Source organism: Castor canadensis, chromosome 4 (genome assembly GCF_047511655.1).
Source record: "Castor canadensis chromosome 4, mCasCan1.hap1v2, whole genome shotgun sequence".
Classification (NCBI taxonomy): domain Eukaryota; kingdom Metazoa; phylum Chordata; class Mammalia; order Rodentia; family Castoridae; genus Castor; species Castor canadensis.
This window is the reverse complement of record NC_133389.1, coordinates 79846041-79869356: the sequence shown is the minus strand read 5'-3', so window position 1 is coordinate 79869356 and position 23316 is coordinate 79846041.

Sequence of the window (23316 nt, the reverse complement as noted above, 5' to 3'; positions counted from 1 at the left end):
TGAAAGATTTAAATATGAAATGGAAAACAAATCTTAGAAAAAAAGAAGTCATTCCACATCTAGGACAAAGCAAAGGATTTTCAGACTTCTTGCCAAAATTATAATTCATTAATGAAAATCAAAATATTTAAATTGATTAAAGTTAAAAATGATTGCTCTACAAAATATCTTGCTAAGAAGAGGAAAAGACAAATAACAAAGTGGATCAAAGTATTTGCAAATCATGTATCAAGAAAAGGAATATTATTTAGAATATATTAAGAATTCTTAAAACTTGGAAAATCCCAACTACTTAGTGGACAAAAGACACAAATAGACACTTCCTTGGAGATAATATACTTTGTAAATAATCACATGAAAAATATTTAACATCACTAGTCATTAGGGAAATGCAAACTAAAATTACAATGAGATATCGCTATTCACAAATCAGAATGGTCAAAGTGACAAAAAAGACTAGTGACCTCAGAGAAACACTTTCATACATTGCTGTTGGAATTTGAAGTGTTGCTTCACTCTGTAGAGGAGCTTGACAGTTTCTTAAAACATTGACTATATAGTTCTCATTCGACCTGAAGACTATCCTAGGTGTTTATCTCAGATAAATGAAGACATATGATCATACTAATGCCTACCTGAGAACGTTTAAAGCACTTTTAATTACAATAACCCCACTGGATATCACTCAGTCCTTTAATGGGCAAATGATGAAAGAAAAACTGTGGTCATTCATACCAAGAACATTCTTCAGTCACAGGAAGGGTTGCAGTGTTGGCACACATAACAACCTGGAAATTGTTATCATTATTCCGCATGAAACAAAATCATTACCAAAATGTTATATTTTGCATGATTCCATTTACATAACATGCTGAAGTGACAAAATTATAGAAAGAGACCTGACTATTAGTTCCCATGGGTATGACTATAAAAGATAATAAAGCATGTTATGAATAATCTGCATATTACATGTAACAGTATTGGTACTCTCTTTGTATATTGCTACTATACTTACAGAAGAAACTTCCACTAGGGTAACTAAGTAAGGGATAGACAGAGTCTCTATGATTTCCTATGTCTGCATGTGAATCTGTAATTGCCTCAAAATAGTCATTAGACACAAAGAAACAAAAAACAGAGTGGTGGCACTGTGATCCTAGCACTCACACTGAGGCAGGAAGAACACAAGGCACGGTCAGCCTGGAGTACATAGTGAGACCTAAAAAAAAGTGAAATAAGATAAAGAAGAGTAAGAAATTGGAAAAAGTTAATATCCAACAAAGAGACTCTGAGGAGCTGATATCACTAATAGAAGCAAGTGTTGTAACAAATCTGCTGTAAATACAAAGAAGCATCATATTCCCACAATATCAAAACTTTATAAAGGCAAAGATCATAGAAATTTAGCCCAAATTAAGTTGAAGTGAATTCATCCGCATATAATGAAATTGACAATTTCTCTGGCAAATGCAGGGAGAGAGCAGTTCCCTTCCATTTGGTCAGACTTTTTACAGTAGAATTAACAAGCTGAAATCAACCTCTGATGAGGCAGGGGCCTTGATACCTCAGGTCTAAAAACTCTTAGTAGAGAAAAGAGGCCTGGGTGTAAGCAACACAAGCATGTCCCCTCTGCAGCTGTACTGCATTTCATATGCCAAGTAGGGAACACAATACCCTTCACAACAGAAACTGAACTTACAAATAAATCATAACATTATTGATTTACATGACCTTTCACATCATTAAAGCAATGTGATGCATCACTGCAAACTTTCTAAATTTTTGGGTCATGTATGTCTTTCATCTTCTTACTCTTTCTGGCTAGGTTTCTTTGGATGGTGGTGCTATAATAACTGAAGAGACTAATTATTTTATCTGCACCTGAACCTATTTTATTTAACATTACTGTGATGGTTGAGAGAAAATTATATTGGCAGCCCCTACTTAATGATAATTATGTAAAAAATACCATCTAGAATCAATTAATGTTGGATATCATATCCAATTTTATGGAAATCCAGAATTCAAGAAAATATATATCCAAGGTACTCAGATGAGAAAGGTATTAGCAGTAATAGGTGATATATTCTCACATGCACATCTTTCAATTTATTTTTATTGTCATATTATTGTTGTATTGGGGGTAAGTTGTGACATTTACAAAAGTTCTTGCAATATATCATAGTGGAATTCACCTCTTTCATCATTCTCCTTTGTTCTCCCTTCCCTCCATTTCTGGAATAGTTTCAACAGGTCTCATTTTTCCATTTATGTATATGAGAACATAATATTTTCACCATATTCACTGTTCTAAACCCTTTTCTTATATCCTCCCCCTTCCCACTGGTGCCAATCCCAGACAGGACCTGTTTTATCTTCTTATTCTGTTTTTGAAAACAGACATTTTTGTTTGTATAAGATAGATAAACAGGGTGTTTCATTGTGACATGTCTATGTACATATGTATTATAATCCAAATCGGTTTACGCCCTCTATTTTTTTCCTTTCTATCTTAGTCTCCTTCTTACAGGGACTTCAGTAGGTTTAAAAATTCTATACTCTTTCTTGTATAGAAGGTACATCAACCATACTTACCTTCTTAACATCCTTATTTTACCCTCCCTCTCCCATTAGTGACCTTCTCTTAGTGTGACCTGTTTTTCATAATATTGCTTGTATTTGTATTAGGTCTATATTCCACACATGAGAGACAACATGTGGCCTTTAGCCTTCTGAACCTGGCTAACTTCACTTAGGATTACATGCATGTAAGAATCATTAGTAATTTAGTAATTGCACTCAGATATTTAACCCAAGATTTACATGTTGCAGAATTATGTATGCATTTCAGTCTCAGATATTATTTATTGTCATGTTAGTACCATACTGAGGGGTACCTTACTATGTATATTGAGACATAAAGATTTTTTACTAAATTAATGATAGAGCATGGCTATTTTTAGAAATTTATGTGCCTGCTCTCTGTACCAAATATAGAATGGTAATGGAACTTAAGAGAGAATTTTTGCCACTAGTGTAAAGACATTATCTTTTACAATATCGTAAGAAAGTAGGGGTTGGAGTTATGGCTAAGTGGTAGATTGTCTGTCTAACATACACATGGGCTTGGGTTTGATCCTTAGCAATGCAAATTGTCTATCTATCTACCTATCATCCATCCATCCACCTATCCATTTATCTATCTGTATACACATGTCTATGTTTGTGCACATATATACATAAACAATACATATACATATGTCTCAGTACATAATATATACATATACATAATAAATGTGGACTAAAAATCCCAAAGATAAAACATTCATGGTTTCAAAGACCAAATATTAATAAATATCATGCATGTTTGTGTACTACTTCATTCAGGCATTTAAAAACCTAAATTCTACTCTAAAGATTTAGTAAATTAGACAGACTTTCCAATATTATAATTCTTTGTGATTTCACCATGTAAGCATACAATGACTTATATCTACTAATATTTTGAATAGTTGAATCTATGCCAGGAATTGTAATCCTCTAAATTTAATCTTCTGCCTCTTAAATGTCATCTGTTCTACACAGTTGAAAATTTATGTATTCCTAGTAAAACCAACATTAGTAAGTGAAGTCTTCTACCTTACATTATTATGCCCTCTAATTGGAAATTAGAGGGCATAAAATTAGTTTTTATTTAACTGTGAGTTTTCTGTTATAAATATATATTTGTAAATATATATATATATATGTAATTGTAATATCTGAATGAATATGCCTAGGAAGATTTATATATATATATATATATATATATATATATATATATATATATATATGTATCATGGCTCCTTGTTTCTGAGCTTTAAAAGGCACAGAGAGCATTTTCATTCTATTTTTACTGTCATTAGTTTAGCTCCTATCCCCGTTTCCAGTCTCTCAAAGCTGCTGACCATATCATGTAAAGTTATAAGCCACCCTCCTTAGACACTGTCTTCAGTATGAGGTCCCATGTCCAAAGGTCTCCAGTGTTTTCTGTGCCTGAACAAATACCATCAAGTGCTGACCAGCATGCAGTGCCAATTTTGCCTGACATTTGATCAGCTAACCTGGAGGAAGTTTTCATTAATCCATACGTTCATGTCAGGTTTCTAAAGTTTGTGTCTTTTGAAACTGAAAATATGTATCTTCCTAATATCTTTCTTCATTTCCTTCTTTAATTCTATTGTTATTGTTGTACTGGAGGTACACTGTGACATTTACAGACAGTCCTACAATACATCGTAGTTGAATTCACCCCTCATCATTCTCCTTTATCTCTCTTTCCCTCATTCCTGGAAGACTTTCAACATGTCTAATTTTTCCAGTTTTATACCTGAGTACATATTTCTATCTGACTCCTAAAAGTTAGAATTCAAGGTCATATTCACATAAGAAATCTGCAGCACTTGTGCCAGTCATAATCTTTGCCTGACTCTGTCTGTCATGTCTTTGCACCTTTATTTTAATTGTTAAACTACATAGGGGATTTCAATGAGTAATTTATTTTCCGTATCTCTTTTTATGTCATGAGGCCCTGGAAACTGGAAGTTGTATTAGTTGCATAGAGATGGCTTTTTTGAGAATCAAGTAGAAAAGGGCTAGTATAATTGTCTCTACTTCAGTTGGCTTAACACCAAAGCTGAAAATATACAAAAAGGACACCTCAGACAATTCCTACTTGACTCTGCAAGGAAAAGGAATCAACTCCCACTTAGAAGACAAGTTATTACACCAGATCTAGTGAAAAAAGGGGAGCTGCAAAAGAGAGAAATAAAGATTGGAAAGAAAGTTGGGTAAGAAAAAGCAGCTGTTATAACTTGTAGGTTCTGGTTCATTACTAATTTAAGTGGTGAACATGCATAAATAGTTTGCCTCTCTTGATCTAGGTAAGACTCACTTCAGCAGGGTAGTGAAATATAATCTTGTATTGTCTTTCCATCAACTGGATATAGGTTTGATTTTTCTCATACCAAAGGTGGGGCTTAGTCTCTTTTGACATGTTTTCCAGTTGTCCACCTTCTTCTTGCTCAACATGATTGATCCTGTGGTGACATAACTAGACATAACTATGACATAACTAGACATAACTAGACACAACCAGACAAAACTTACTTGAAATAGCAGGATACAAAGTCAATATACAAAAAATAGTAGCTTTTCTATAAACCAACAATGAACAGATTGAAAAAGAATACAGGAAAACAATTTAATTTAAAATAGCCTCAAAAAATCAAATAGCTAGGAATAAACTTAACAAAGGATGTGAATGACCTCTACAAAGAAAACTACAAACTACTGAAGAAAGAAATCAAAGAAAATTACAGAAGATGGAAAGATCTCCCATACTCATGAATTGGTAGAACCATACTAGTAAAAATGGCTATACTACCAAAAGCAATCTAAATGTAAAATACTATTCCCATCAAAATCCCAATGACATTTATCACAGACATTGAAAAATCAACCCTAAAGTTCATCTGGAAGCACAAAAGATTGCTAATAGACAAGGTAATGCTGAGGAAAAAGAGCAAAATGCTAGAGGTATCAAAATACCGAACTTCAAACTTCAAACTATGCTACAGAACCGTAGCAATAAAACCAGCATGGTACTGGCACAAAAACAGATACGAAAACCAGTGGAACAAAATAGAAGAATTAGACATGAATCTGCCCAGCTATACCCAACTTAATTTTGACAAAGTTGCCAAAAACATATAATGGAAAAAAGACAGCCTCTTCAACAAATGTTGCTGGGAAAGCTGGATAACTGCCTGCAGAAAACTGATACTAGAGCCATTTTTGTCAACCTGTATAAGTATCAACTTAATGAGGATTAAAGACTTTAATATAAGACTGAAACCTTTACACTAGTACAGGAAACAGCAGGGAATACACTGAAAGCAATAGGCATAGGCAATGACTTCCTCAGTAGAGCTCAAGTGGCTCAACAACTAAAATGATTAGCAAATGGGACTGCATGAAATTTAAAAACTTCTGCCAAACAAAAGAAATGGTGTCTTAATTGATGAGGCCATCCACAGAATGGTGAAAATCTTTGCCAGCTGTATGTCAGACAAGGGACTGATAACCAGAATATACAGGAAGCTCAAAAAAATAATCTCCCAAAAATTCAATGACTCAATTAAGAAATTGGCAAATGAACTGAACAAAGCCTTTTCAAAGGAAAAAGTTCAAATGACTAAAAATCACATGAAAAATGCTCACTATCCCTGGCCATAAAAGCAATACAAATCAAAGCCACATGGAGATTCCACCTTACTCCTGTTAGAATAGCTACCATTAAGAACACCATCAACAAATGTTGTTGAGGATGGGGGAGAAAGGAACCCTTGTACACTGCTGGTAAGAATGTAAGCTACTACAACGACTATGGAAAACCGTATGGAGGTGCCTTAAAAGAACCAAAAATAGACCTGCCATATGATGCAGCAATACCACTCCTAGGGATATACCTAAATGATTGTGAGTCAGCTTACAACAAAGGCACCTGTACGCCCATGTTTATTGCAGCACTATTCACAATAGTTAAGCTATGGAAACAGCCAAGAAGCCCCACTACTGACAAATGGATTAAGAACATGTGGCATTTATACACAATAGAATTTTACCAGCCACTCAGTTAAATAGATGGAACTAAAGAGAATCATCTTAAGTGAAGTTAGCCAGACTCAGAAGGCAAAAAGCTGCATGTTCTCCCTCATCTGTGGATTATAGATGTAATACAATCGCAGCAATATTATGAAACACTGGTCACAATAAGGGGAGGTCAATCTTTAGAAGGTTAGGGAAGCTAAGAACTTGAATAGGGTTGATATACTCTCTACACAAGAATGAATATAGAAATCTTAAACCAACTGAAACTACCATAAGGGACTAAGGTAGAAAGAGGGAAATTAGAAGAGATAAACAAAGCATATATACATGGAAATATCACAAGGAAACTCCCTGTGTAGCTACTTTAGTCTCAAACAAGCATGTTATGTTTTTCATTTTATCTTTTCTCTTCTACAAAATCAGAGAACAGGAAGGCAGAATAAGTCCTGCCCATGGGGGAGGGCTGACATTAGTAGCAAGGGAAGATGGAGGTGAAAAGGGGTAGGAGGGTGAATATGGTGCAAAAATGTGTACACATTTATGTAAATGCAAAAATGATACCTGTTGAAACTACTCCTGGGATTGGGGTAGAGAGAACTACAGAGGATGGTAAAGGGGGTGATTTAATGTATGATATATTTAATACATTGTAAGAACTTGTAAATGCCACCATGTACCCTCACCCAGCACAACAATAAAGAGAAAAGCTGATTTGATTCACCCACTGACCGCCAGACCCTGCATGGATGTGCAGATATGCTACAGTGACAATTTCTCCATCACAGGATTGGACTGTGGCATTCATGTCTGCTTGCTCTAAGTCCACCAGTTAGAACTCCTCATGAGGAGTCTGTATGGTTCATGTCCTCTACCCCAATTAACACTCTGCCTCAGATCTCTCACTGTCTTTCTTTCTCCCTACCTACTAGTGGAGGTGCCTGTGCCTGATGTCTTCTCCCTATCCATTTGCCTTATGTCGCATGCTGCTCTCTTCATGTGCTTTGTCTAGTTACCTTCTCTGTGTCATACATGACCAACACTCCTGAACTTAACTTTTCTCCCTGGCTAATGTTTTCTTAGAGAGGGGATTTCTTGGGAGAAATAAACTGGTCATTAGGTTAGACAAGGGATACAAAGCTGTCTGCCATTGTAATTAAATTTCCTGTGACAGAGATACCTGGTCACAGATTGAAAGCTTAGACATTTGGCCATTTTCCAGTTAAAAGGCATATTCCATGAAAGGCACACTAAACACCCATGGGCAAAAACCCCTGGAGGCCTGTCAGGGCAGAGATAGATTAATAGCCACTTTCCAGAGAGCAACTTCAAGACCAAATATAAAAGAAAAAAGTTAACATAAGCACATTAGCCTACTGCCCCATGCAATTTGGAGCCAAGGAAGACCAGCCATTAATGAGTGGGTGACATCAAATAGCAATATATCATCTGAAGAATAGTTTTCTATGTACTATTTTTTCTATAGTTTGAAACAGTGGTTGCATAATAATGTGATAATTAAGATCTAATGTGGGCAGAAGGGTTGTCCTATAACATCTGATGGAGTAAGAGGTCACAGTGATTGTAAGAGAATGGGTTTGTAAAATTATTAAATCTACTTTTAGTTAGGTTTTTTCAAAGAACCAGCTTTTTGTTTCATTGATTCTTTGTATGGTTTTTTTTTGTTTGTTTGTTTCTATTTCATTGATTTCAGCCCTTATCTTGATTATTTCTTTCCTTCTGCTTGTTTTGGTGTTTGTTTGTTCTTGTTTTTCTAGGAGTTTCAGCTGTAGTGTTAGGTCATTGATTTGAGATCTTTCTGTCCTTTTAATATATGCACTCATGGTTATAAACTTTCCTCTTAGGACTGCCTTTGCTGTGTCCCATAGGTTCTGGTAGGTTGTGTTTTCATTTTTATTAACTTCCAAGAACATTTTCATTTCTTCTTTTATTTCATTAGTGACCCATTCATCGTTAAGTAACGTGTTGTTCAGCTTCCAATAGTTTGTGTGTTTTTTACTGCTGTTTTTGTTGTTGATTTCTAGTTTTAATGCATTGTGGTCAGACAGAATGCATGGGATTATTTCTATTTTATTATATTTGCTGAGGCTTGCTTTGTGCCCTAAGATATTATCAATTTTGGAGAAGGTTCCATGGGCTGCTGAGAAGAATGTATATTGTGCAGAAGTTGTATGAAATATTCTGTAGACATCAGCTAGGTCCATTTGATCTATGGTATGATTTAGTTCTAGGATTTCTTTATTGATTTTTCTGTTTGGATGACTTATCTATTGGTTATAGGGGGGTATTAAAGTATCCCACTACCACTGTGTTGGGATAGACAGACCCCTGGCAAACCTAACTAAAATAAGGAAAGAAAAAATCCAAATCAGTAAAAGCAGAAATTCAAAAGGAGAGATAACAAAAAACACCATGGAAATCCAGGAAATCATCAGAGACTACTTTGAGAATCTATACTCCAATAAATTTGAAAATCTCGAAGAAATGGACAGATTTCTAGAAATTCACAACCACCCAAACTGAACCAAGAGGATATTAATCACCTGAAAAGATCTATAAAACAAAAAGAAATTGAAGCTGCCATCAATAGCCTCCCAAAAAAGAAAAGCCCAGGATCTGACGGATTCACTGCTGAATTCTATCAAACATTTAAAGATGAACTAAAATCAACCCTCCTTAAACTGTTCCACAAAATATAATGGGAAGGAACTCTGCCTAACTCATTTTGTGAAGCCAATATTACTCTCATCCCAAAACCAGACAAAGACACCTCCAAAAAGGAGAACTACAGGCCAGTTTCCCTAATGAACATCAATGCAAAAATCCTCAACAAATTAATGGCAAAGCAAATCCAACAACATATCAAAAAGATCATTCACCAAGAACAAGTTGGATTCATCCCAGGGATGCAGGGGTGGTACAACATACACAAATCTATAAATGTAATATAGCACATCAGTAGAAGCAAAGACAAAAACCACTTGATCATCTAAATAGATGAAGAAAAATCCTTTGACAAGATCCAACACCACTTCATGATAAAAGTTCTAAGAAAACTAGGAATAGAAGGAATATACCTCAATATTGTAAAGGCTATATATGACAAACCTACGGCCAACATCATACTTAATGGTGAAAAACTGAAACCATTCCCCCTAAAATCAGGAAAGAGACAAGGATGCCCACTCTCCCCACTTCTATTCAACATAGTACTAGAATTTCTAGCCAGAGCAATTAGGCAAGAAGAAGAAATAAAAGGAATATAAATAGGTAAAGAAACTGTCAAAATATCCTTATTTGCAGACGATATGATCCTATACCTTAAAGACCCAAAAAACTCTACCCAAAAACTCTTAGATACCATAAGCAGCTACAGTAAGGTAACAGGATACAAAATCAGCCTACAAAAATCATTAGCTTTTCTATAGACCAACAATGAACAAACTGAGAATGAACACATGGAAACAATTTCATTCACAATAGCCTCAAAATAAATCAAATACCTAGGAGTAAATTTAGCAAAGGATGTGAATGACCCCTACAAGGAGAATTACAAACTCCTGAAGAAAGAGATCGAGGAAGACTACAGAAGATGGAAAGACCTCCCGGGCTCATGGATCGGTAGAATCAACTTAGTAAAAATGGCTATGCTACCGAAAGCAATCTACATGTTTAATGCAATTCCCATCAAAATCCCAATGACTTTCATCACAGAGATTGAAAAATCTACCCTAAAGTTCATTTGGAAACACAAGAGACCGTGAATACCCAAGGCAATACTCAGCAAAAACAGCAATGCTGGAGGTATCACAATACCCAACTTCAAACTATATTACAAAGCAATAGCAATAAAAAAAAGAATTGTACTGGCACAAAAACAGACATGAAGACCAGTGGAACAGAATAGAGGACCCAGATATGAACCCACACAACTACACCCACCTCATTTTTGACAAAGGTGCCAAAAATATGCGACGGAGAAAAGACAGCCTCTTCAAGAAATGTTGCTGGGAAAGTGGTTATCCGTCTGCAAGAAACTGAAACTAGATCCATGTCTATCACCCTGTACTAGTATCAACTCAAAATGGATCAAGGACTTAAATATCAGACCTGAAATTCTGAAGCTACTGCAGGAAGGAGCAGGAAACACTCTGGAACAAATAGGTACAGGCAAAGACGTCCTCAATACAACCCCAGCAGGCCAGCAACTAAGACAAAGGATGAATAAATGGGACTTCATAAAATTAAAAAGCTTCTGCACAACAAAAGAAATGGTCAATAAACTGAAAAGACCACCCACAGAGTAGGAGAAAATTTTTGCCAGCTATACATCAGACAAGTGACTGATAACCAGAATATACAGGGAACTTAAGAAACTAAACTCTCCTAAAATCAATGAACCAATTAAGAAATGGGCAACTGAACTAAACAGAACTTTTTCAAAAGAAGAAATTAAAATAGCCAAAAAACACATGAAAAAATGCTCACCATCTCTGGCCATAAAGGAAATGGAAATCAAAACCACACTGATTCTACCTCACCCCTATTAGAATAGCTATCATCCAAAACACCACCAAGTGCTGGCAAGATGTGGGAAAAAAGGAACCCTAATTCACTGCTGGTGGGAATGCAAGCTGCTGGTGGGAATGCAATCTTACACTATCTTTTTAAAAGACTGTATTTGCTCAAATTGACTTCAATATTTTGAAAAATAGAATCAAGAGTTATGTAAGATTGAGATATTTTTCATATATCATAATCTAAAATCAGGGTATGTAATCTTCAAAGCAAAATGACATTGAGAATTCCAGTTCAGAAAAAAATAGCAGAAAATGTGCCTCCCCTCTGCATGTTTTCTTCAGCAGAGCAAATTACATTTGTAAGCCTCTTGTGAAAGAGTGAAATTTTTATTAAATGAGTAACATTGATTTCCAAAATTCCTTTTACAATTTCAGCATTTACACAAATCTATGCACTTCTTTATTAGACGTTGTCTTTACTGATTTATTTAATGAAAACAAATGAAAAGAAGATTTATGAATCCACTCTTGACCAATAATCACTCCACTCTAATTTAGCCTATAAATTTGGTTTCTTATTCAGTAGAGGAACATAAGAATATCATTTTAAGTGAGAAAACTATACTTCCAAAATATTAGAAACTGTCCAGAGGAAACATTTCCACAATACAATTACATTTTGGAACATATTTGAGTTCTCTTCACTAAAAAACTTTTGTAATTCATTAATACCTCTTCTGACATTCCAGAATATGTGCTTTGGAAATATGTCAATTAATAGGGACTTGTCTTTTACAGTTTAAAAGTGGCACATTTGTTAGGATCTTTTTATTTTCCTACACTGTTATTTTTCAGTACTGAAAACTGACAGACCTCACACTGTCAGACAAGCACTCTACCACTTGAAACATATGCTCAGTTTTATTTGCCTATGACTTTACTTATCTTTTAAAAAAAGAAAATTGAAAAAAACCAAGAAAGTTATCATAACATTGAATATTTTTAACAAAAATTATTCAGATGATGAAAAGAACCATTTTTTATATTTATCATGTTTGTGCTTTTAACAACCCTTACGAATACTATTAGCTTGGTGTTTCTTAATTCACACTGACAGCCCAACGAATATAACATTTTTGTCAGAGTAAAGGGTCTGATTATGGCTGAAAGCTAAGTCTTGGAACAGCTGACATGAGACAGTTAAAATCCAGTCTGAAAGGTAAATGACTCACGAAAGCAACAAAATAACAAGTACAATAAACTATGCCTAAATTACTTTGGCCACCTGTCAAACAAAATTAAATCCCAGTATATTCATCTCAATTATGAAAAAAGCCTATTTTTTCCCAATTCATGCCAGCCTTGAGGTAAAATTAGTGTTACAAGTCACAAGGAAAGTTTTTTTTTTTTTGCTCATTTTTTTATTGTTGTGCTGGGTAGGGTACATTGTGACATTTATAAAAGTTCTTACAGTATATCAAATATATCATACTTGAATGCAGATCTCCATGGCTTTATTTTAGCCCCCACCCTCTCGTTCCTGGAATGGTTTCAACAGGTGTCATTTTTCCATTTACATACATGTGTACACAGTATTTCCACAGTATTCACCCTCCCACATGCTGTCCCCACGTCCTCAAAGTTACTGAAGTTTGCACTTTTTTTCACCAATCATTCACTGACATTGTTCTACATATTTTTAATGTTTTATTTCATTACATTCTGTAACGTACACATTGAGGTTTATTATTTGTGATGTAAGTTCTGTGGGTTTTATTTTTAAATACATAGTATCATCAATTCACCAACTTACACAAAATAGTTTTACCATCCTACAAACTCCCCTGTCATTTATTCAAACCTCTCTCTACTCCACCAGAAACCCTGTAAACACCTGTTTGTTTGTTTAACCATTTCTCTAGTTTTGTCTTTTCAAGGATGTTATAATGTGGTATTGTTTCTGAGAGTAAAACTGATAAAAAAAATGTTGATGTCAAGACTAAACTCCAACAGCTCCTTGCTCGCAAGCCAATGGAAGTGAGATACCTAATTATTTGTCACAATTGCCTTTAAAGTTTCCTATCAGCTTAGGGCTCCAGTATCTTCTGCTCTGGATAAGTAGGTCTCTACCATGACTCTAGGAATTTGCTTATCTTTCCAGATTTTAGGGTGACAGTTTTCCCTGCAACTTCAGTTATTTCATAATTCCAAGAAAATAAAACTGGCTTTGAATATTTTCAAGTTTTGTTATAAGGAGGGAGTGAAAACTTTCAAGTTCTTTGCATGTCAAAACCGTAACAGGAGCTTTTCAGGGACTTTGCTGACATTTAAGTAAAAATGTTTAGTTAGTAAAATATATGGATCTAGAACATTTGAAGATATTCGGGTGACTGATATGATCATGTGTTCCTTGCACATAGTAATTAAAGCTAATGTTACAGATGAAGTTGCCATGGGGAGAGCTATGGGCCCTAAGATCAAGTCTGACAAGTGTCAACAATTATCAATAGCATTAGGAAAAAATACAGGATACTTTAGTATCACTGAGAAGAGTGTTTTCATCCTATTCATTGTTTCTGTTAGGAAAAAAAATCAAATGAGAACTAGAACTGTTCTGACCAGTAACCTAGTTCTATTGGTAATATTGGAATTGCTTCAGTAATATAGGACAAATTTCAATTTCAAACAGTTACTGGATTGGTGCAAGAATATAAGCGATGAAATACTTGATATATATAATATTTTAAACAAGGGAGATACTTTATACATTTAAGATTCCTGGAAAAGGATGAGGTTGGAAAATTAAAGCCAGACAATATGGCAATGATTGTCAGTAATGATATATACAAGTGCTGATAAAAGTACTTGTGAAATTAAGCCTTTGAAATCACAGATTATGAGGGAGAAATGTATTTCTGGAAATAATACATAAAGTTATTTGTAGAGATTATTTCTGATTGGCAGGTTTTTCTGAATTTCCTTCATGTGTCTTTAACCCCAACCCATTTGTCATGGATTATAAGCTAGGTTGGAATGAGAGAGGGAAATTTTAGTTTTTAAAAAAGACAGAAACAACAAAATATACAATTAAGACTCATCTGAATCTTTTCTGTGATCACAAATCACATGAATTTCAGTCCTAGACCAAATCTTTGGGCATGTTACTTCCTAGGAAAGGAAATGGTAAAGTAGATAGGGAATCTCAATACAGGGAGATAAATAATAATTGTTATTTGCTTAAAAACTATGAAAACACCATTTTATTCAAAGAAAATAACTTCAGTTTCCTACCGACTCCAAAACAGCAGTATCAGTTACTCTGCTTGGGTATAATTTGGTAAAATTCCTTATATATGGGTGTCTAAGGAATATGCTCTTTCTCTTTGTGTGGTCTTCTGAGTTGCTCATCCGTCAGCTCAAAGTTGATGCCAACTGACAAGAGGTCAACATGAAGCTCCCGATAGAGGAGCACCATATTGATTCACTATAAATTGAATGAATAGCTATAGAAATTCAGATTTCTTCTTTCTATTCAAGTTCACACATTTACCACTTAAAAGAGTAAATTATGAGTAAATGACATGTGATGAGATTTTTCCTTTTACTGCCAGGTAAAAGTATGAAAAAATGCAATTTTGTCATATTGCAATGTGATTAATGAGATCATTATTTGATTTTTTTGATACAATCTTATATCCAAGGTTGGCCTTGAACTCACAATTGTTCTACCTCAGCCTTCCATGTTCGGCAAGTACACCCAACAGTGTTAATTAAAAATATTTAGTTCTTTTCTTTGATACTCAAGTTCTTCAGTTTGTATACTCACTAAGGTGGAAAACTGCATGCAATAATTAAATAAATAACAGTATTCAAAGGTTTGCTTTCCTACAAGAAGAACATTTTTTCATTTTTCAATTGTTTTCTAGCATTTTCATTAAGTGATTCAGCTGTACATCAATCAGTGGTTGTGAACATTGTAATGTACACCAGTATTTTTCAAACATGAATATCTTCCTCTCATAATTGAGAACTTACTGTGTCCATGGTGGCTTTGTTGACATATTTCCGTTTAAATATTTGAAAATATTGAAGATTTTTTTCAAAGTGCTTTCAATTTGACCTCTTCTTCCCAAAATAAGTATTAAGCTAAGAGAATCTTTGCAACTTACATAGAAATTGCCACTCCAGCATTGTTTATCACCATTTCATTTCCTGTGATATTAACACCAAATTGAACTCAATCTGAGGCCCTACTGGAATATCACACATATTGTGATAATGAATTATAATTAATGTGACTTTACTGCATAAGCAAAGGAAGCTTGAGTCTCTGAATTTGAGCCATCTTAGTCTGATCTCAAAAATAACACGCAAATAGAATGAGAGTGCAGCAGGAAGCTCAAACAACTTTATTAATCAGTACCATCTCTGCCTAATTCACTTTTAAGTGTCTCTGTTAAATAACATTGCCTCTCTGGTGCTCATCATGATCCTGGATTATTAAAAAGCGTTTAGATAATATCAGCAATAAAATTCATCCCACTGGGCTATGTAAACTGGTGAGTTCTGGGGACTGAATGAAACAAAAGTTTCCAACTGTCAAATTAAGTAGAGTAAGTTCAAGGGAATTAAAGTGGTGGTTCCCCAGAGACACAATAGATATACTCTATTGTCATTTTCTTTTCCTCATTTCTTCTCTGAAGACATCTGCTGACAGCTGTTTGTGGACAAATCTTGAAAGATGTCTTGGAGAAGAGATATACAGAACAAACCCAAATAAAATGTGTAGTCCTTTTTGTCTTATTTGTATCATCAAATATCAATTCACAAGCTATTTAAACTAAATCTGGAATGCTATTTTTCTTGTGTTTCTCTTAGATTTAAAATAGTGATTTTTTTAATCATGTAGGAATTCACACTGTTGAAATTGAAGTATTTAGTACATAGGATGAAAAATATCACTGCCTTCTTTTCATAAAGATAGACATTAATTTTACTAAACTGTGTCCATAAGTCAATAAGCTTTTTTAGTCTCAAAATTCACAAAATTGGCCATCCAAAGACTTTATTAGAGGGACAAAATTTAAAGAAAGCGTTTCATTCTCTCTCAGAAATATAAGAATAAGAGGTCATCTAAATTATATAACAATAAGGCAACACTTAAGGAGATCCCAGCAAAATCTTTCTCACTTTAAATGTAACAATGTCCTCAAACTTGGAGGTGTGGATGACTGTAGCCCTGAAGCAAGCTATCTCTAAGTTCATAAGGAGAGTCATTTTGGAGATTGTCCTGTGCTTAGATTCTAGTCCTGTAGAGTCATCATATGACAAACTCATCTGACATCACAGCAAAAGCACAAACTTGTCAATGTCTGACTTGCTGGTGTCTTTTCCTAAAGCATGGCATATTCGTTCATTTTTAAAGTGCTTACAGGCAGATTCAAATCTCAACAAAAACATAAACTGCATTCTGTATGCAATTACAGAAATATCACAATGAAACCCCTTTGTATAATTAATATTCACTAATACAAAAGACACCTAGACTCTCTAAGCTCCTTGTTATTAATGAAAAATAAGTAGGGAAATAACCCTATTCCACGGATTTATTGTGAAGAGTAAATGAGCTAATGATCTTCTCGAAGACACCTGAGTAAGTTCTTGCCTTTTCCATTCTGTCATTTTCTTTCATCCTTTAAGATTTTTCTAATATAATTTAAATGCAAAGTGTTGTCCTTACAGAAATTGTATGAGTGTCAAACATTGCAAAAGATACTGTTTTATAGTGTAAAGTTCTATGTTGTAGGAATTTGTGAAGAACCCTATTATTAAGCAGTGCCAGTAGAGAAAAGATCTAAATTAACTTGAATATATTTCAAGGCTTGAAACATAACTCTTAGGAGAAATCATGATAGTGTGTTTGATAAAATATTCACCTATTTCAATTTTTATTATCTCCACTCATTCTATTGCCAGCCAAACTTTTCAGTCCGTGTGCCCTCAGTGCTTGAGGGGCTTAAAGCAAATAGCTATTGCAGTTCTTCTTGCTTCACTATTGCCTCCTGCAATCTGCTTAGGTTTGCATGTGGGCATTGGCAGAAAAATACTTACCAAGAATTGCCCCAAATACCATCTTCACTGGCATCCCCAAGTGTCAATGCTTTTATTTTCAATATTTTTGAGTGTTGATAATTCTGGAGGAAATAATTAAACTGAAAGTCTTTTGCTGGCATAAATTAATTTATTTTAAATGGGGAAATTTCTTTGAAATAGATGGTTTTGAAGGACAGGGATGTTTGTAACATGGACCCTGTTAAGCATGTCTATAACTCATACATATATACATATATATAATATGTATTATATATTAAGCATAATATTGATCAGCTGTCTATCTTTCATATGTTTATCATCATAATAAGGATACAAGAGGATAACTTTGTCCAAGGTCACACCGTAAATACCCAATAAACTGAAAGTAGGTTCCTTCTTACTATATTTGACTCCAAAACTTAACCTTGACATATCATTACTCCCAGTTGTTTTTCAGGAAAGCTCTCCATAGTTTTCATGCTTGATGTATAAAACCTCTGTTTTTATATCAAAGAAAAAGAAAAGGATCAGGCATTTCAAAGTACCCAGGTATGGGCATTTTCTATTTGGTTTTAAATGTAAGAAGGAAGCAGATTGCAAATTTATTTCCATATACTTCTTATAATTTTATAATTCAAAAAGATTTTGCTGTGAAATGGTTTGACACTGTATCATGAGTGACATAAGACCAACTAAATATTTTTGTTGAATGTTTCTTTAAATAAAATTGTGGGTTTATATATTTAAGCTGTCTCTATTTGACTTTCTTCAACTATTTATGAGCTACAGAACCCATTTCTTTTTTTTTATAATTTCATTAAAAAAGACAAGAGAAAACTCAAGCAGCACTTGGCTAACACAGAGCGGGTCGGAGGCACCTGAAGAGTTTCTAATTATTAGTTATTCTGATTATAGTAAGTGATAATTTCAGGGAATGGATGTTGCCAATCTAATGATCTATGACAGTCATAAAATCTAGTTGTTTCATAACAAATTTTACTAAAATTTCAACTACTTGTCACAAAGCACATTTTTTGTAATAACAAAAAAAAATTAAGGCACTAAAAGAGGAAAAAAATCACTGCTATTTCACAAGTATTATTTTCCAGAAACTATTAACTGGGTCAGTTCCACAGGGTTTGTTTGTTTTGTAATTCTAGATTTAGACTTTGGTATATGTTACAAGGTATGCAGCAATGACCGGCCATGAGAATCAGACCTGGATCTCATACAGACCCTTGCCTACATCCAGGCTTTTCTCTCTAGTGTTCTGTGAGCTTTAGTTTTCTCATCATTCCTTCAAATAGTGTTTCAGTTAACATTAAGTGAAATAACCCCTGCAGAAACCTTTGCATAGTGTTTGTTACTTAACTAGTGTTCAAAAAAATGTGTAATGGTGTTGGAAGTAAAATGATAGGTGATCCTAATGATAGCAACTGCTTTGGAAGTGACTGTCCTCTAAAGCCTAAGACCAGAAAGATTACAATCCATATGTTGAAAGGGAGCCTTGTTTCATCATTTCTTGTAGGCAGAAAATTTAGGGATGGTCTCTCTCTACATAGGGTGTTTTTCATTAAATCTGAGATTGCACTTGGTCATAGATGAAGATCAGTAAAGATCACAGAAATTATACTGATCCTAATTCTTCTTGCCCAAGTCAGATATATATTCAGGCCAGGTTAAGATCAATGATGAGGAAAGTTAAAATAAAAGTGAAATGACAAACTCATGAAAGGAGGAAGAGCATCAGGTGGCTGAGCATAACATGAAATGCATGTCACCATAAAGGAAGAGTGAGTATGACTGAGTTGGAATGGAAAGGTGGGCTTCATGCTATCTGGTCCTTTCATACTCTGCTCTTGGCCTTGCTGACTTAAGCATTGTTTTATTGTTGGGTGAGGTGAGAGCTGACACTTGGAATTGCTCAGCATGTGATCTCCTGAAAGGAGATTGCTGCCTTGGTTGCCTTTCATGGTGGTATATTTAAAGGTTAGTGAGTAAAAACACAATTTTGAAATGTGATTATTACCAAATTAATTCTGCACTTTTTAGAATTTGTTTACATTTGTATCCTGATAGCAGTTCTTAAGACAGAATATTCACTTGTTACTATTCTTATCAAACATGCATCATGAAAATACATATTGTACTTCATTCTGAGAATATGATTGCATTTTGTAGCCATTGCAACTGTAAAGAAATACATTTTATATAATATACATATATATAGTACAACTTTATAAGGAATTTGGAAAGATTGACTTAATTGTTTATAGTATGTCAGGTATCATACTAAGAATGCCACATTTGTTCTGAATCTTAGGATCTCTTATGGAAATTTTCCCCATTTTGTGGATGGAAAAGCAGAGGATCAAAGGACTTATTTAGTCTAAAACCATGATGTCTAGATGTCTAGACAAGGTGTGAACAGACAAACCTTGGCATAACCAAGGGTTTAACTCAGATCTATCCGAGCCTCAGATTCTGTTTTCTAATCTCTGGAAAATAGTAATTAATAAGCATCTAAACAGTGCCAGTAGAAAAGATATGCATTCATTGTATTTAGACATTTAGTAATTCAATCTAGAATATTGTCACAATGTACAAAACTGAAGTAAAGAATTACTGACTTCAAAGAACAGATATTTTATCTAGGGCAGCAAACCAAAAGTCATAGCCACACAACTGAAGATATTTATTGGTTAGAAATGATAAAACTCTGAGGTTGATCCCATTGCTTGAATCAGTGTTTATATCTTCCATCTTTTTAAATATGTTTATCATATTTTCTACCCATAAAAGTGTTAGAAAATATGTCATTAATCATATCCCTTAAGGCATATGAATTCCTGAGCATCTTTTCTCTGTGTAATTTTTCTTCAAATGTTTTCTACAATGTGGAAAAAGTATATGACCCCAATGTCAATTATCAGGTAGAGAGGGGAGAATGGATGGGTTCAGTGTGAAGGAATCCAAAGCGGGAACAAAGTACAACCAAATATCTGGAATTACTAGGTATGTCTCCATCTTATGTTTCTTGGAATCCATCCCAATCTAGCACTTTTCTTAAATAGATTGTTTTCTTCTTCCCTTATGACTCTGTCACATGATATAGAAATTTAATTTAAAATTATAGTGGTAAGCTTTATTAGCCATTTCAAAACAATCATAACCTAGCTTTTTCAATTCCAATGAAACTCTGAGAACATTTTTCCTTAAATACAGTAGTCTTTCTGTCCTTTTACACCAATAAGGCAATCACTCAAATATACAATATTACAACAAGGGCAGTCAGTGCTAATGATTTTAATATTCCTCACATATCTGTCACCATGAGCTGCTTCAGATTCAGGAAAAAATAGCTTAGTCCCATCTGGCACTGTTTTCCTGAACTGCAGAAAAATACAATTAACCTCATTCTTACTGTTTCACCTGTATTGATAAAATGCAGTCTACATATTATGATTCCAAAACATTTGTTTAATTACTTAATTAGAGAACCGAGAAGTGAAGTGGTTATTTTATAGCAAAGCAAAGAGAAAAAACATATGAGGAGTTTCAGTGAAATACTTTCAAGTTTGTATGATATCATTTTGTGTGATCATTTTATGCCAAGTAATCAGCTTACATGAGAGAACTGAAAACTCTACTATAGTAAGAATATTCAACAAAAACCACTCCTGGAATTTTAAAGCATGGTTTAGTAAGGTGTGGTTTATCTGACATGATCCCAGGTAAATATTCTGCATGAAAACATTATACAAAGGGAATATCAAAGAAAGATTTGAGAAGCCACCAATAATTCAATACAGAGCTACAAAATTGTTCACAACTTAGAGAAGAAGCAATTTGCTGTAAAATTCTTTGTATCATTTATAAAGGTTATATTTAAATATTCCTCTGTTCAGGACATATGGAGACATTTGCCTTTGCATAATGAGGGCAACAAAGAATTATTGTCACCTGGAGCTGCAGGTGAGGAAGGCTCTAGAGCTCTACAAAGAATTGCTCAAATCTGCATTTTAACAAGATGACTTGTATACATATTAACAATTGAGGAGCACTTGAGTGGACTTCTCTACTTATTTATTTATTTATGCATTCATATTTTAGGATTAAGAAGTAACACATTTTACATGACTAGTAATAGGCTCACAGTCCTACACTACAGCATTATGTCAATGATATTTTTTTTCTTCACAATGGGAATCCATTCTCACCATTCAACACATTTGATTTTTGTACTAAAGAGAAGTAAATGCCATTGCATAGAATCACTACAGAATGTTCGTATGCTAGATTATTTCAGGGTAGGTAAAAAGTAGAATAAATCTTTGCTTAAATTAATACATTTAACAGGTTCTCTGCTTGGAATTTCTTCTTGCACTTGAGTTTATCATTGGGAATTGTTTTTCTTTCCTTCTATATAGATCTTGTAGTAACTTTTTAATCACATTTCAATGACAAGTTCTTAGGCTTTATTTTTTCAGAGAATTATTTTCATTCCAGAAAGGTACCTTGTTTTGATATATTTTCTTCAGCAGTTTAAAGATGATTTCCCATTTTCTATAGAGTACATTGGTGCTGTTGAAGCATCAACCATTTCTGTGCCTTTTGGGGAAATATATCTTTTCTCTTTTTAAAATATTTTCTTTAATGTTTTTATGTCTTTCTGATTTTTATAATAATATATTGCTTCAGATTTAGTCCTTTGGTTGATGATGAAAAATTCTCAGTTATCTCATGAAATATTGTTTTAAATATTTAAGTTCTGGCTTATATTAATTTTGTTCTAGAATTTATTTTGGACTAAAGTTGAAAATTTCATTCTGTCTTATCTTTGAACTTCTTTCTTTTTTTTTACAGTTTTATTAGCACATATTAGTTGTACAGGGAGATTCATTATGACACTTAAATAAGTGCTTCAATGTATACTAATTTCACTTACTGCCTCCATCATTCTCCTTCATCCCTCCTCTCTCCTTTTAGAACAATTTCAACAGGTTTCATTGTTCTATTTTTATAAGTGTATACAAAGTGCATCAACCATATTTGACCTTTAACACTCTCTGCTTTTACCCTCTCCTGTCCCATTTTTACCCTCCTCCTGCCAGGACCTGTTTTATTTCCTGTTCTTCATTGTTTTAAGTATATATTGATTATTTAAAAGGGCTTTAACTTGGTTGAAATTCTTTCTTATTATTTGCATATTTTTAATTCCTAGAGATGCATTTTGGATAGCTTCCTCATATTTACCTAGAAATTTACTAATTTTCTTTCTTTTTAAAATTTTTTATTATTCATTTATTCACATATGCATACATTGTTTGGGTCATTTTTCCCCCACCTCCCTCCCCCACCCACTCCCCCCTTTCCCCCTTAGCTTCCAGGCAGAAACTGTTCTGTCCTTATCTCTAATTTTGTTAAAGAGAAGACATAAGCATAATAAGGAAGACAAAGCATTTTTGCTAGTTGAGTTAAGGATAGCTATACAGAGATTCCTAGCATTGTTTTCATGTACAAAATGTTAGAACCCAAGTTGAGTCTTCTCTAACAGATCTTTTTTTTATTGTTTTATTATTCATACAAGCTTGGGTCATTTCTCCCCCACCCCTCCCTTATCCCCCCAACCCCCTCCTTTTCCCCCCACACCCTCAATACCCAGGAGAAACTATTTTGCCCTTATCTCTAATTTTGTTGTAGAGAGAGTATAAGCAATAGCAGGAAGGAACAAGTGTTTTTGCTGGTGGAGATAAGGATAGCTATACAGGGAATTGACTCACATTAATTTCCTGTGCCTGTGTGTTACCTTCTCGGTTAATTTTTTTTGATCTAACCTTTTCTCTAGTTCCTGGTCCCCTATTCCCATTGGCATCAGTTGCTTTTAAGGTATCTGCTTTAATTACTCTGTGTAAGGGCAACAAATACTAGTTAATTTTTTAGGTCTCTTATCTATCCTCACCCCTCCTTTGTGTGCTCTCGCTTTTACCATGTGCTCAAAGTCCAATCCCCTTGTTGTGTTTGCCCTTGATCT